The following is a 16,321-nucleotide window of genomic DNA, read 5'->3' on the forward strand; positions in this document are numbered from 1 at the left end:
ACTCTATCATCTCTGGACTACCGAATCTAGCATCTAAACGTTCCCATATAAGCCGCACTGCAGTAGCCGGATTATTGGCATTAGCACATCTAATGTTCTGAGCATGCTGTTTTGAACATGGTCCCAAAAACTTTATTAGAAGGTCCAACTGTTCCAAAGGATTTGTATCTAACTCGGTCATTATGTGTTGAAAACTAATTTTCCAAGATGAGTAATGTGAAGGTTGGTCATCAAATGATATGAGCCTAGATGTAATCAAGTCTTTCTTCACCATAAACTTGGCCAATTCTTGTGCTTCGTTTCTCTGGGTCGGAACAAAAGGTCGTGCTGTTGGATTCAATGGTCCTAAAGAATGAACAGGAATGATAACACTGTTTGCTTGAAAGTCATTTTCGGTCAAATGAGAAGCATGCTGTGAGCGCTGTTGCTCCACAAATTCTGCTGTACGTCGTTCTGTAATGTTATGTGTATCTGGTACTTTAGAACTACGGTACTTTCTTTCAGATATCCTGTCTACATCGGCATACTGAACTACCGGATTAGCAATTATTGGTGGTTCATAACTTTCACCATAGTCATTAGGATCATAATTCAAAGCCTTCTTAACGGCTTGCAATCCCGACTCAGCTTCGTCGACTTCTCGCTTCATAGAGAGGACGTTTCTCTCTGCTTTGAGTGTAGCTTCACGGTGCAACAGTTCTGCCTCCTCTTTGGCATATTTAAGTCGTGTCTTTGCGGTTTCCAGTTTCACAGTTTGTTTAAGAATCTCTGATTGAGCACTTAGTGACGAGTTTCTTGTTGACCCAGTATGACGGGAACTATGATGGGAGCTACGAATTTTAAGAGTTCGTTCACTATCTTGTTTGGATCTACTAGGTAGCAATTCACTAAGATGTTGTTTGACGACGGATATTTTGGCCTTTAACGCATAGAATGACACTTTAAATGATGCATGCTCGATTTCACTTTCTTTTGTCCTATATGATTTTAAGAAATCAAAATATGTGTTACCTTCTTTTTCAAACTTTTCTGATAGTTTTGAAATTTCATCTCTGTACGTCGACGCTGTGGAGAGCTCCACCACTGGATTATCTTCTACGTCTAGTATAATAGCGTCGATATCTCTCTTAATAGTTCTAATAATGTATTGATGTCGTTCATTAGACTGTTGGAAAAGGTGATCTCCATCAGATGTAAGTGTTCTAGAAGTTATTAACTCTCTTTCAGAAACGGATTCTGACTGTGACATGTTGAATCTATCTTGGGTTTATCTCTATAATGTAGATTTTTCACTGTACTGATAAGTCGTTGAGAGATCAACAGTTTATTGGTATACAGACCCCCGGAGAGGGTGAAAAACTGAAAGTACAAAATAACAATCATAAGCATACTATTAAGGCAACACTTATATAATAAATGTCAAATAGTAGTACATTCACAAAGAAAATGGTTATACAGTTCAATACAAGTAACTCTTGTACACTACACTTCGAAATACAACATAAATATATCAGAAAAAGATTGCACACACGTATCTAAATATGCAAGAAAATTGAAAGGTTGCATTTGTCATTGACTGTACTCTTCATACCACGCACGATATAAATTTTACACACGTTGAGACTGTGCGGGACTGTATTTCTAGAAAACTCGAGCGTGACCCTTGTCTACATCAATAAAACACAAAAATAAATCCTAACATGTGGGATTGACAAATAATGAATGGAATTTAAGGGGGAAATGCATACATAAAAAATACAAACAGTACTGTATATTCACAGCGGCAATATTTACTCATGTCGTTTGTAAATGAACACCAATAATCAAAATGAAGTTGCATAAAATGTATAATTAAACAATATGCACAACGATATAAAAAATGAGCACAAATATAAAAGGTTAACTTACTCTAGTGGTGGATAAAACTTCCAAGTAGAAAAACAACGTGTTTCAGTTTTGACAATAATCGAGGGATTGATGAGACTGGGGAATGAAATGATAAGAAAGGGACGACATGGTCAATTCGGCACTTAATCAAAACAGTACAATTGTTATAAATGATGACTGTAAATCACACGATAATAATACTGTTGTGCAAGTCTGTGAATTGTATGACTTACATAACTTACAGGTTTAACATGTCATCTTGGTGCGATCCAACTCCATGTCTATTTTTTCTCGTCCACCGTATCCAGGCTTGTTCCCTGTGGAATGAGCACAGGTAAACTGAACATCCTAAAAAAACAAACAAATATTTTTTTTTAGATTTTACCTGTACAGACTAGTTCGAGAAAGAAATCTGGTTTTATCAAGAAAATGTCGGTGAACATAATTTTAAAATTTTTATCAAACAGTTGCTTCTGTATGGATGACTCGTGTCCTTAGACAACATTTAAAGGGAAATAAATGATCTTACCAGCATCTTGAGAGACATTGGTTTCCGAGTACCACTAGCATATCAAAACTGAGATTGTGAGTTCGAATCCTGCTAATCTTAATTGACTACAAGTGTTAATTGTTTTCCATCATGTGATAGTATTGGTGCGATTTACTTTTCTTATTTTTTTTTTCAAAAGGATGATTGGGAAGTTAATTTAAGAAATTCTCAAGTGGAAACTATCCTTCGGACATATCTTCTTCCACTCTTCAACAATAAATTCAAAATTAATTTTCTGGATCATCCTTTGAGTACCTACAAATCATCAGAGAAACCAAGCGTATGGATTTGTTTATATCTTTTAAAAAAACTTTCAACTGCTATTTTTCTATGGAGCAAATTATAATTTCAACATTTAAAACCTCCCAACATATTTATATTTTTATGAAGATGTTACAGTTAATACTTCGCATGTATACATAACCTTTAATTTTTATACGCCCGCTTACGGGACGTATAATGGTATACCGTTGTCCGTCTGTCCGTCCGTCTGTCGTCAACATGTCGGACAATAACTCAAAAACGCTTGAACCAATTCGCACGAAACTGGTGAATTGTTGATATCTATTGACGTGAGCTCCCTTTCGTTTTTTATAAATTTTAGATTTAAGTTTCCGAGTTTTGGGGTTTTATTTATGAAAAAAGGGGGATTTTCCAGTTTTCGGACAATAACTCAAGAACACTTTCAACAATTTGCACTAAACTTTGGTGAATTGTTTATATCTATTGACATGAGTTCCCTTTCGATTTTTATAAATTTAGAATTTACTTTTCCGAGTTATGGGATTTTATTTATGAAAATGGGGGGATTTTCCAGTTTTCGGACATAATTTTGAAATTTTTATCAAACTGTTGCTTCTGTATGGCTGACTCGTGTCCTTGGACAACATTTAAAGGAAACAAAAATTATCTTACCAGCATCTTGAGAGACATTGGTTTCCGAGTACCACTAGCATATCAAAACCGAGATTGTGAGTTCGAATCCTGCTAATCTTAATTGACTATAATTATCAGTTTTCTTCCCGAAGGTCTGTGGTTCTCTCAGGGCACTCCGGCTTCCTACATCATTAAAAAATAGGCAGCCATGATATAGGACAACCCTGTTTAAGTGACGTCAAGCATCTATCAATCTTAAAGAAATATTTAGAGATAAGACTTGGTTTTTTACTGTTTGAATTGTTTTGCACTTGTCATAGTTTATAGCCTTGTTTTTGTGTGTTGTAAAACTTTCGGCAATAACACATTAAAGTAATAAGCAAGCAAATTGTTTTGTTGATCTTAAACGACTTAAATAACAACAATTTTCTATCGTGTGTATAAATAATAACGTTTTTCAGGTCATAGCTTCAAGTAGACATACAATTGTATTTATTTCATGGTTGTCATAAAAAATGTTGGTCTTCAATTTACGTTCCAATCTTTAATTAACACCAAGGCTCCCCTTTTGCAGATTGGCTTTCTGAAGCGGAAATAAATGACGCGACACTTGAATGACCCTCGTTGGTTTGGACACAAAAGAGAGGTAAGCTATCAATAGAATTTGTGTATGTTGCATTCATGAAAGCTATATCATTTCCATAAAGATTCATCAATCTCTTCTTCCAGCTTGTATGGTGTACAAATAAGAATTCAGTACTGTTGTCATTTTCTTGCTGACATCTAGAAAAAATTAATAAAATCATAGTCTTTGAAGCATCAGTTTCATTCCGCTATTTTCACAAGAGTTATGGGACTTTGACCTTATGTTATAGTACTTGTTTCAATGTCACTTTGTGAACCTAACTCCTCCAAGATCCTTTTTGTATGCCATCAGATGTTGTTAACATGGCATTCTGTAATTTTTAGTTAACCATTGGTTTTGGAAGTTCTGGGACTTTAGGACTTTTTTTTATGAATTAGGACAATAACACCCTGTAAATACAACTCCTCGTTCAGCATATAACAAATACTTATTATACTTGAAATAATGTACCTCTTTTTTCTTCCTTGGTGCATTTACCAATAACATAGTCCGTGATGATTGTTTCATAGACATTACGTAGACTATTCTGATTTGAAACGATAAAATCCATTTATTTCACATTTAATTGGCTTATCAAAGCTGTTTACAAACCCGACATGTCAACAAGGGCCTCAGTGGCAATTTTTTGGGAGTCCATTAACAATAAGGTCAAGTTTTTGTGAATGGGCTATGTCACAGATTTTGCTAAAATTTTGCATACAACTTTGAACTATAACTGATAATCGAATAAACAATGCATTTATCTCTGTTATCATCTGAAATATACCCGATTGAATTCACAACGCCATCATAACTGTCATATATTTGTTATGTTTGAGGATCTTGGACGAGAATTGTCGGGGACACTACAAGGTACATTTTCTCATTACAGAAAGTGGGAGGCTAATGAAGCTACATTACGACTTAAAATTTACCATTCACAGACGTTAATTCAAACTCTTAAAGAGGTTTAGATTGAACGAAGACAAATTGTCATTACCGATGACCGAATGATTTTCATAGAAATGATTCCACAAGAAGTATTTGCATATTGGTCAACTCACTGCTATTCTTCTTCAAGGACTACCAATATTTTGTATCAGTGAAGCCCATTAAATAATGTATGAAAAAATAACCAACAGTCCTGAAGATTTGCCAAAGATCTTGAGGAAAGCTTTTGATCAGGTATTTTAATGTCATCAGGGTTAACTTAATTGTGTGAAATGTTTTATTGTTTTGTTTCTGGTGAGAAGCACTGAAACAAAAGATAACCATACTTCCATTGCATTGTAGTACAAAATGTTCTTATCATTTAAGGTAATTTATACCTGCTGAATGTGTTTTTGCTTTCATGATTTTGAACTGACAGTTAAGTTTTTATTTGTACACAAGACAAAATTTTAAATTTGTTTTAAGCAGCAACAGATTTAGTACAATTTACATCAGTTGCACTGGAATGACAGCGTCGATCCATTTACTTCAAATGGCAGAAAGACTCACCAGCTGACCTTGACTTCTGTGTTATAATTCTAGCAGATAGATTGAAACCAAGTTCACTGTGTAAATTACTTTATCCATTCAGAAGGGTACCCAGCTGTCCTGTTTGGAGCCTTTTCCGTTACATACAAATCAGAGGATGCGCTGTCCACCTAAGAAGATGTTTTTTTTGGGTACCAAGTCCAGTCCAGATTTTGTTATTCTCAAAAAGAAGACCAATCAATGCCTCCATGTTGCTAACCATGATTTGACTGCAGCTGATCTGAAGTCAAGCAAAAACAAAGGAATGGTTGAATGACCAGTATTTGACACTTATTTATGATCTCACAATACTCAAGAAATACAACATATTAAGGTAGATTCGGTGTCTTGCATTTTGAAATAGCAGAAGCCAATCAGTATATAATAAAAGGAAACAGCAAAAAGGGACCTCTAATTACAGGATCAATTACGAAAATTGGCAACCGGACGATTATTAAAGAGATTCAGGATGGTAGAAATAGGTTTTATTTAAACAAGCAAAAACAATACTTTGGTTGTGTGTATACCTTCCAAAGAGACGCAACTGATGTTCAAGAGATGACTACCAAGCAATAGTAGATGAGCTCGCCGAGATTATTCACAACTATGTTGACTCTCGTACAATTTTTCTTGGAAGGAGAAATGAATTCTTCACTTCATAGTAACAATATCATTAATAAATATAATTTGCCAGTTTCTCCTAAGCAGCCTACTGGCAATGTCCTGCATGCACACTTCGAAAATGCAAACAGTGGTGACCTGTACATGTCAAACGCCAGATTAACAGCATTTCGAGTGAGATTAACAGATTAAACTAAAACAGAAATTAAGATTTCTTGATTAACTGAGAACATAATCATTTGATTTTTAATTTTTCTATTTATTTTTCACACTTAACATACATCACTTGATGGAATAACACAACACTGTATATCAGATTTAGTTCTTTTTGTTATTTCATACATTTTCCTTAATAAAATGAGTGATGTTTGGAAAGCATTACTGTAAAAGTGTTCCATTGTTGTCAAAAGATCAATGGATACCTTGTCATGATTAAATAACAGATAATTGAACATTATCATAAAACACTAATTAGTTTGTTTTACATTAATCTTTTCATCATTTTGACACTTGGTCATAGATTAAGCTTTATGCTAATTATATAATTAGGAAAGAAATTTTAAGTAAGTATTATGATTGAAATGATAAAAATAAAAAAAACGTATATTTATAAAAGTAAAGTTAAAATTAGGTTAAAATAAGTATCAAACTTCATCTCTGTAATTTCTTTTTAGAGAAAACGCAAGAGATGTATATCTTGAAACATTAAAACCAAATATAGAAGAGCAATCAACTTGAATAGGTTTTGTGAAACAGACGGGTAGTCAGAAATATCATTTGAAAGTGTCCAGGCCTGATAGAATGTGCATGAAGGAAGAAACCTTTTGAAACCCTTAATGTGCATTAAGGATGAAATCTTTATAAACCATTATGATGTTAAAATGTAAAATTCGTATTGAATAAACGTACTACATGTCTGCCAAAATTCAATACAGTTACTGAATATGCTAGAATCGTTTGTGACTTCATGTTGTTGTTTAAAATGTTTGATTATTCTTTTCATTTGATAAAGAAATTTACAAAATGTAATGTGTAATTCAATGCATTACTTTGCAAAAGTAGTTGTAATTTAATGCATTACTTTGATAAATGCATGTAATTGTAATTTAATGCATGGTTTAGTCAAAGTAATTGTAATATAATGCATTACATTGGAATGTAATTCGCCCCATGCCAGTCCTGGATCAAAACTTTTGAATACCGTTTCACCTCCAATAAGGTGAGTTGAATATGACAACAAATGGATGATAAAGTTAACAATGATAAAGACCCAATCGTGAACATTTACCTCCAAATTTTGAAAGGTACGGATCAATATACAAACGATGAATCCAACAAAAATTCGATCCCTATCCAACCCAAATTTGTTATCAGTACAGGGTAACTTTTAAAAATGGAGGAAAACAATTTAGCTGATACGAACAATGGGTATAAGACATGACTATCAACAATGAAAAACAAATAATTTATCTTGAGCAAAGGCTAGCTAGCATCATAAGAACATAAAATTTGAGGTTTTATAAATATACATGTAAAAGTGGACGAAATAAAAAGCGAAACCAAGATATATTCTACGAAAGAAGAGACGGTTCTGAAAACAGTTGACTCAGTTCAGGACAATTTAAAGCTGTTAGTTCTTTTTTTGGAAAACACAGCAATTGAAATTGAAAACAAACTTGAAAAATTCCAAGATGTTGATCTTACACAAATCAGATACACCCAGAATTGCATCCTTTCAAAAATACTTGCAACTTATTTCAGAAAATAAGTCTTTAGGCCGACAAAGATCCCAAGCCATTCCTGTCCCTTTTTAAATAATTGGTCTTGAGGTTTAAAGCGACTGGGAACCTTCAGCTGGTTAATGCCGACGTTCATCGTATGCCAAGAGCAAGTGTTTCTTATATTACACACGATGATGTCACACAATATTTAAAGAATGTTTACGGTCACAATATTTCTATGCCAACAGACCAATCATCTGTTTATGCTGTAAAGCAAGGTATTTATGACATCGCAAATTTTCCGAATGTCAATGGCGCTGTAGGTGTGACACAGTGAAGTTACGTAAAATGAGCTTGAACCATTCTCAGACGTATACTATCATAACATTGCGAGTTTGTCATAGTTATACAGCAATTGGTTAAATTAAAAAATAGTGTTAACATAAAAGAAAATCTTATTTTTATTTACAAAAAAAGGGAACATACCACAAACACACAAAAAATAATTGATATTGGTAATTATAACTACTGTGCCCTCAACAAATATATTTTTTAACAATAAGGTAAACTGAAAATTGTTAGCAATAACTTCAAACAGATTATTTAGACAAAAGCAAAAGTTGAAAATATGTACAAGAAATGACAAACAATGTTGCAAATGTAAAATGATGAAAATGCACAAATTAAAGTTCTACTGTGTTATGCACAAGTCTGAACAACTGGAATCCTGCTGAGAAGTTGCAAATTTTACGCCATAAAAGACCATGACATGTATTGCCGAGTTCTTCAGTGTGATGCCTATAAATGTTGCTTTGGAAAAAGAAGGTTTGATACGTGCCTTGAAATGGGTAGGTGACAACTTGTCCATCAAGACGCTTGTCACAGACCAGCATCTTCAAATTGGGAAATATTTGAGGGAGAATGAACCACACATCAAACACTACTTCGAAGTCTGGCATGTGGCAAAAGGTTTGTTTGAAATTGGTTGATCTGCATGATTTTAGTTTTAATTTAATATTGAACGATGGCATTTATAATGTACATATCTCTGAAGAAAACAACACTTTATGCTAGTATATTATATGCCACCTAAGCTCTTTTCTTGTTTGAGCCTCATCATGCATGCTAAAACCTTAACAGACGCAAGAACAGAAGCAGTTTTGTGGCAAAAATGGACTAAAAAGTAAAACCAATTTCATCTGAGGTAAAATTTGCCTGAAGGAGTTGAAATCTTGGAATAATTGCTTAATTTGCCCATTAGTAATTTTGAGGAAATTATGTTTAAAACACATGATTTGTGTTCATCTTTTTCTCCTCAAGATATAGTGGTAAAAAAGTTTTCACTTTTGTGGTAATCTTGTTTTTAACAGATTTAAAGAAAAAAATGGTTAAACTCAGTAAGGAGACGGACTGTTCAAAAGTTAGAGAATAGATAAGGAGCATCACAAACAATATGTATTGGGTATCATTTGTTGACACTTTGACAAGAAATCACATGTAATGTTACATAAGCCAAGTCATCTTCTCACAGTAATGTACCGCAATCAGCACCCAATCATCAGGAATTACAAAACAAATTTTTATTTAAATTCCATGTCCAAAGGATATTGTTCAGTGGATGCAAAATGCAAATTCACTTATACATGGGAGCAACCATAGATCAAGATGCAAAAGCTAACCAGGAAAAAAGGGAACCAACAACAGAAGGACTCTGGCAAAATTAAAGGGAAAAAACTTTATTTTGGATAATGAACGTCTACGGGTAGAAACAAAAAGGCTTAAACTTTTACATGAAAATTTTTAGACTAGAAACATTTAAAGTGTGTTTAATTTGAAAAAAAAAATCTCATATGTAAATTACAGACTGAGTAGCCTGGTTGTGTCCATATTTTAAGTGAATCATAGATACAATATGTGTAATACCTTAAATCTTGATATTTTGGTGTGTTAAATTTTGGCTATGAAAAAAGGGATGTCGGGGAGAAGTGGTCTCAGTAAAACAATATTGAACTTGCATTATTAGATGTATAAATAATCGCAGCAATGATAGGTCAATATAGGATGTTAAATTTGAAACCTTTTGCAAAACGAGTTATTATTTCTACACAAACGATCTCTTTTAACCACTCATTTGTACTTTTGTGTTGACATACATTATCATTGATATGATCATAATTATAGATTAACTGTTTACAAAACTTTAAATATTTCAAAACAATAAAGAAGCTATTCCCTTGGAATAGATTACCATAGCTGTATTTAGCACAACCGTTCGGACCTGTGGCTTCTGAATGCTCTTGAATAGTCGAGCCTCACCAACGTGTCTTTTGTAAACGAATCGCATGTGTGGCGAACAAAATTGTAACCCTGGTATCTAGGATACGTTTATTCGGTATCCGTGAAATGGCCTATTACAAGGCAAAATTGCTGATCATATCCATCATGTGTACACTATACTATATTCTAGTGGCAGTCAACATTTCACGCACACTTTCCGGTCGGTCGACCTTTAGTTACTTGTTAATTTGTTCTGGTCATTAATATGTATGCAATATTTATCATTGCATTTTTAACAATCAAAACTCAATCAAACGATCAATTAAAAAACTCAAATGGCAGGGTTATATACTGTAATAGTCAAACCAAGCATGTATTATACAATTAAATAGAAGATGCAGATCCTTATTCTTGTTTCTGAAAATTTAGATTATTTTGACACGACACTTTTTCTTAAATTTCCATATGAATATATGTAGGATAACGAATATTCAAATGTATTTGAAATGTGGAGAGAAAAAAAAAGATACAGCAACATTCAATAATGAATTGTGTCAGATCATTAACAATTTTATTTGATTTGCTTAAATTTTCAAATCAATCATCAAGCAAAGACATAGTTTGAGATGAATTGAAGGATTTTTTAATTAATTTGTTGATTGCTTTCAGTGACAAAAATCTCGTGCATATTCAAAAGGAGAACTAATACACAATTGATATAATAGGAACATGTTTGTCGGAATGAGTGAGATATATGAATTTGTTTAGTTAGATTTATAAATGAAAGGCGAAAGATACCAAAGAGACATTCAAACTCTCAAGTCGAAAACAAACTGACAACTCCATGACTTAAAAAGAAATAGACAAACCGACAAACGACAGTAAACAAAACACAATACAAAAAACCAAAGACTGAGCAGCACGAACCCCACCAAAACATAGGGTTGATCTCATGTGCTCTGGAAGGGCAAGCAGATCCTGCTCCACACCATATGTGGCACCCGTCGTGTTGCTCATGTAATTACAAACCCGGTGATAAGTCTAATTCGGTATGTCACATAACAGGAAAGGGGGATGGAATTGTAGTTTCTATAATATATCCGTTGTCATCTGTGAAGCAGCTATTCCATAACGGTCAACCAACTCGTGATGTCGTCCGTTAAATTTGCGAAGTGATGATTTCAACTTCACCACTTGGAACCCTTGGTACTTTTGCAGTTTTTGGTTATTATCTTGAATTATATAACAGATAGAGATAAACTGTAAACAGCAAAATTGTTCAGCAACGTAAGAGCTACAAATAAGTCAAATGATCAAAATTCTCAATTGACCCCTTCTGGAGCTATTGCCCTTTATAGTAAATTTTTCGTAAATTTTTGTTATCTTTTACAAAAATCTTCTCCACTTAATCTACTAGTCCAAATATAATAAAACTTAGCCACAATTTTCAATAGGTATCTTGATTTAAAAATGTATCCGATGACCCTGTCATCCAACCATCATGGCCGCCATGGCTACAAATAAAGCATATGGGTTTACTATAGAAGTCCAAGGGAAAATTGTAAAAAAAACCAATTTCAAATGATCACAACTTGAAAACTAATGTAAATAATGATAAGGGGTATTCAGTAACTGTTGTAAGACTACAATTGCATGACCTGCTTTCAATTTAACTAATTAAACCAAATTTGGCCTCAATCAATATTAGGGTATCTTATACTATTTATTATGATTTTGTCATTATTTTACATTATTTCCAGAAACACAGAAGATACAGGTGAGCGACACAGGTTCTTTAGAGCCTCTAGTTTAATTACATTAATTATCTTCAAGTACATTGCAAATTTCAAACCAAAATACTTTTGAACTGATTTTTTGTTAAAGAAACCGCTTATTTAAGGCAGTTCAACCTACCCCACGGTGAACCACATTAAAATCCCTCTTTTTACTGTGGCAGTCATGATATCCAACCCTTCATTCAGGTTTAATACACTAATCTAGGGCGTTGGTCGATATTTCGTGAATATCTTCTTTACCAGAATTTCTCGGCCATGTTCCGTTCATTGTTGTATTTGGTTTTAATCTGTTCTTAGGGTTTATGATTCATTTTTCTTGTATCTATAGTAAAAAAATACTCCCATGTAGGTTTTGGACGATAACATATTGACAACTAATTTAAAAAGGCTCTGCAAAAAAGGTCGAAGTGAAGGGCAAGAAATTAAGAATACTAAATAGAAATAGAAAATGAAGTTATACTGGATAGGAACTGAAATTTAGCCTTTTAACAGGTTACCAGAGAACATCCCCCCCCCCACCCCCGGACCACCAAGAATCAGTATTTACAAGGGTTTTTACTGTATCCTTATTTTTGCTCATGTGCTTTGTATTTTGAGTGTCTATACACCATTTTGTTTTTCTTTGATGACATAGTGGTTTGTATTCTAGTGATAAAGATTCTGGCATTTTTACCCATTATGTGTATTTTTTTTTTAAATTCCGGAATTTTACACACCTGAACCATTTTTGTTATGTGAACTACTCAACTTATTATTAGTCAACTATATTAAGTATACGGGATCCTTCATTTACATAGTGTTCACCTGACCTCGACATTATAAGCAGAGCAGGCGAGACACTTGTGATAACAGCATACTAGAGGTAGTGTGTGGGTGAATATAAATAAATGCCTTATATCTGATGGTTAAAATCTTACTTTTATCAATTCAAGCAATTGTTTATTTTTTTTTCAAAAAAAAATGATGCAACAATGTTCAAGTTATGGTACTTGTGGAATATTAATTTAAATCCGACATTAAATGTTGTGTGTCTAGGAACAAAAAAAAAAACCCCAGAAAATCATCGAAATAGAAATTGAGATTCCTTCTATCAATTGTAACATCGGTGTTCAGTTGAGAAAATTATTCCTAGCATACTGGACCCGATTGAGTGCATAATTTGTGAAAGAGGTTCAATTTGGCAGGAATAAAGTCATATTGGAAAGTGTCAAAATTTAATGTGAGCTTTCTTTTATCGATCGGAACATTGCATTAAGATTGCATGAGAATAGGTCAAAGCAAATTGGAGATCCAGATCCAGTGTCTTATAGACCTTGGATTAATGAAAGCCTCTCCATGATCTTCTGACTCATTCCTAAGGATTGAAGAGTCTTCAAAAAATTCTGCCCACCAGTTCTTGGTATCATCTTGTAAAAGGTCTTTTATGTTGTTTATATTTGCCTTTACTTCCTTCAGTTCTGGTTTATCACAGTCAAGTTCAATAACTGGTGGTGTTCCCTGAGGAACCAGCTGGCTCCCATGCTTGTTTTTGTTTAAACAGTTTCATACAGAATCCTATTGGTAGCCATTCCACATCTTTATGCAAAGCTTTAAACTTCATAGCAACATGTCTTGGTTTGTTTTAGGAAATTATTTAAATCACAAATAATAAAGCACTGAGTTTATAATGAAGATAAATATATACCCATAGTAAACCTATCGCTCCTAGTGACCAAGAAAGTGACCAAATCATAAAAACTAAATAATAATAATTTAACCAAGACTAAAGATATTAAACCAAGGACAGGTCACATGAATTAAAATACACTCCAAATGGACAAAATGTAGTTGACCGTAGAATCATAGTTACCAAGGCACTAGTCTAGACCTGCATACATTTTATTGAGGTAACGAAGAAAACTTTGACAATGAGTGTTTAACAATTTAAAATTTTAAGCAAACAGTAAATGGCTGAACAGCAAATGTAAAATTTCTTTCAAGCTACAACCATGACAACTGACCATTTTCAAGCTCCTAACCAAATATAAAATTATTGGCTTTAATAGAAGCTAAGAAAAATTTAAAAACCAAATTTCATGTATAATGAGTGTTGTAAACTTTCAAGCTATTGGCAAACAGGAAGAAGCTGCACAGCAGATGTAATAAATGAATAATGTGTCCATGGGATACAGATGATGCCCCCGCTTGCTTATAACGTTACAAAGGGATATAACTTGAGAACGTTAAAGTGACCTCAGCCAAACTTGATCCGAATGTTTTGGGTAAGAAGAATTTTGTATAAGTTTCATAATATTCAGTTAAGACAAACTAAAGTTCGAGAACGGACACCAATTTCAGGACGTAGACAGACGGACAAGCATAACACTTAATTTATAGAAACCAAGAAAACTTGGATAAATTGTAATGTTGCTCCGTTGATTTCCTATTATAGTTTATGTGTTTTCCTTGGTTTTAGTTTGTTACCCGGATTTAATTTTTGATTAATTGAATTATGACTATAGAGTAGCGGTATACTACTGTTGCTTTTATTTCTAACTAGTTTTTGTGGACGGAAAACTACTGGGTTGAGATGTAGGCACAAATTTTAACATTACAAATTCTACAATGAAAATGAAACAAAATAATTCAATATGAGAAGAATATGATAATGAAGTCTGACTGCGGCATGAAAACACCCAAATCACAAAGACCATACATATGTTAGGAACAAGTAGTAGAAGAAAATTTATATTCACAAATAAATAAAACCATTACTTTCAAATAAAAAAAAAATGGTTTGTGACTTTTTGTGGTGCAGTCGGTCCAAGTTAATAGCATGAAGTTCTAACAGAAAGTGGTTTACATTTACAAACGATGCATTGTGACATATATGGCGAATTTTTTATTGTTCTGATCCACTCTTTTCATATTATATATTGTCAATTTAGGCCTATTCATATATGCCATACTGTCGGAATATCAAAACTTAACCATAACCAGATTTTCCGTATTTTGTGCCACTTCCCTGTTGTTTTTTTTTTTAATTTGTTTGCAAGTCACTCCACAAAAAATACAGTGCACATTACACCACAGTCAAAGCTTATTTTGCTGCTGAATAAACGGCATGTTGATATTGAGAATACCAGTATTACCGTACACAGCTGCAAGTTGAATTTGTAAGGATGGAGATATGGTCTCTCTTATTCTTGGTTTGCTGACAATTAGATAAATTATTTGACTTGTATGGCAGGATCCAATTACCTTTGCCTGTATGGTGTATTTGAGCTGACGGTGGATTAGCTGGTTGGAATTTGTTCCCTTCGTAATAATGTCATGTGTTGCCTTTCTCTTTATAATATGGTGCACGGACTGTAGGCTCCAGGCCATTTATTTCTTTTATATTTATCGCTGATAAGCTTCTGGCCATTGTTGATGACATCTGATTTAAGCTGTTTCCATAAATGAGATCACAGAAATCTTCCATTTGCAGATTGAAATCAGTAGTTGGACACCAGAGTGGAGATGAAGCAGGGCTTTGGTGAAAGCGTTCATCGGCGTTTTCTGTAATTATCCCTTCGATATCCTCTGCCACTTCTGGTGTTTTGCGTTTAGGCGATTATTTGAAAGACGGTGAAGCAATGTCTTTCTTTTTCTTTCCATCAGTTTGGATCCAAACCTTGACGAGACTGAATTGTCTTGGACATTTGGCAACCTAGAATGTGTTTCTGTTATTGATGTTTTTGACTGATTCACAAATGTTAAATCAGGGCTGCTGTTCCGTCCAGTTCGATTTTATTGAGTCTGAGAGCTTTCCACACCTCTTCTTGTCGGCTTTTGTCTTCTCAACTGTGTAAGATTTATTTTTTTGATGAGTCCCCAAGGGTGACTTGGGAATAGAAATATGGTCACTACAGGTCTTTTTCGACCGGCAGTAAAACACTTGCAAAAGTTGGGATTCCGTTTGGTTGTTCGGGATGTTCAAGTTCGTAGCCACGTCCAGTCAGAATGGGGGCGTTAAATCCGATACCTCGTGTAACAAAAAGGGGCCCTTGCAACAACTCTTAGATGGGTTTGAAGGTGGTTTGGTGCAATGCATGTAGTACGATGAAACGGTTCGGAATGAATGTATGTGTTCCCCCATTCCCATCACCTTCTCGATGTTGGTTTGTGGGTGGGTTTTTTCCACGATTTTTACTGCCAACAAATACTCCATGTACTTTCTTTTTCAAAGTATATTCTACTGATGTTTTGTTTTGCTTACATGAAGTGTTCCCAGAAAAAAAGCTTTACAAACTCGCTCTTTTTCCCCGTCTGTAGTTTAACAGTAGGAATTTGATTTTTTTTTCTTTTTGTGGTACATCTTTTGGCTTTAATTTGTAGTTAAACAGTAGGAATTTGAATTTTCTTTTCTTTTTGTGGTACATCTTCTGGCTTTAGTTCGCTCTACATTTTGGCAAATAAAGTATATCTG

The 16,321-nt window shown here is 33.9% G+C and overlaps 1 long non-coding RNA gene across 1 annotated transcript; it reads right to left on the bottom strand.

The window, feature by feature from the left end:
* Window positions 1-1,308: 1,308 nt before the first annotated feature.
* LOC127717229 (uncharacterized) lies at window positions 1,309-2,041 on the bottom strand. The gene is made up of 2 exons (XR_007989153.1): window positions 1,909-2,041; window positions 1,309-1,359 (listed from the first exon to the last, which is right to left on the bottom strand). It is a non-coding gene; the product is annotated as an uncharacterized LOC127717229 (long non-coding RNA).
* Between the last annotated feature and the right edge of the window lie 14,280 nt (window positions 2,042-16,321).

The sequence above is a fragment of the Mytilus californianus genome, unplaced genomic scaffold, assembly GCF_021869535.1.
Source record: "Mytilus californianus isolate M0D057914Y unplaced genomic scaffold, xbMytCali1.0.p SCAF_91, whole genome shotgun sequence".
In the NCBI taxonomy this organism is placed as follows: domain Eukaryota; kingdom Metazoa; phylum Mollusca; class Bivalvia; order Mytilida; family Mytilidae; genus Mytilus; species Mytilus californianus.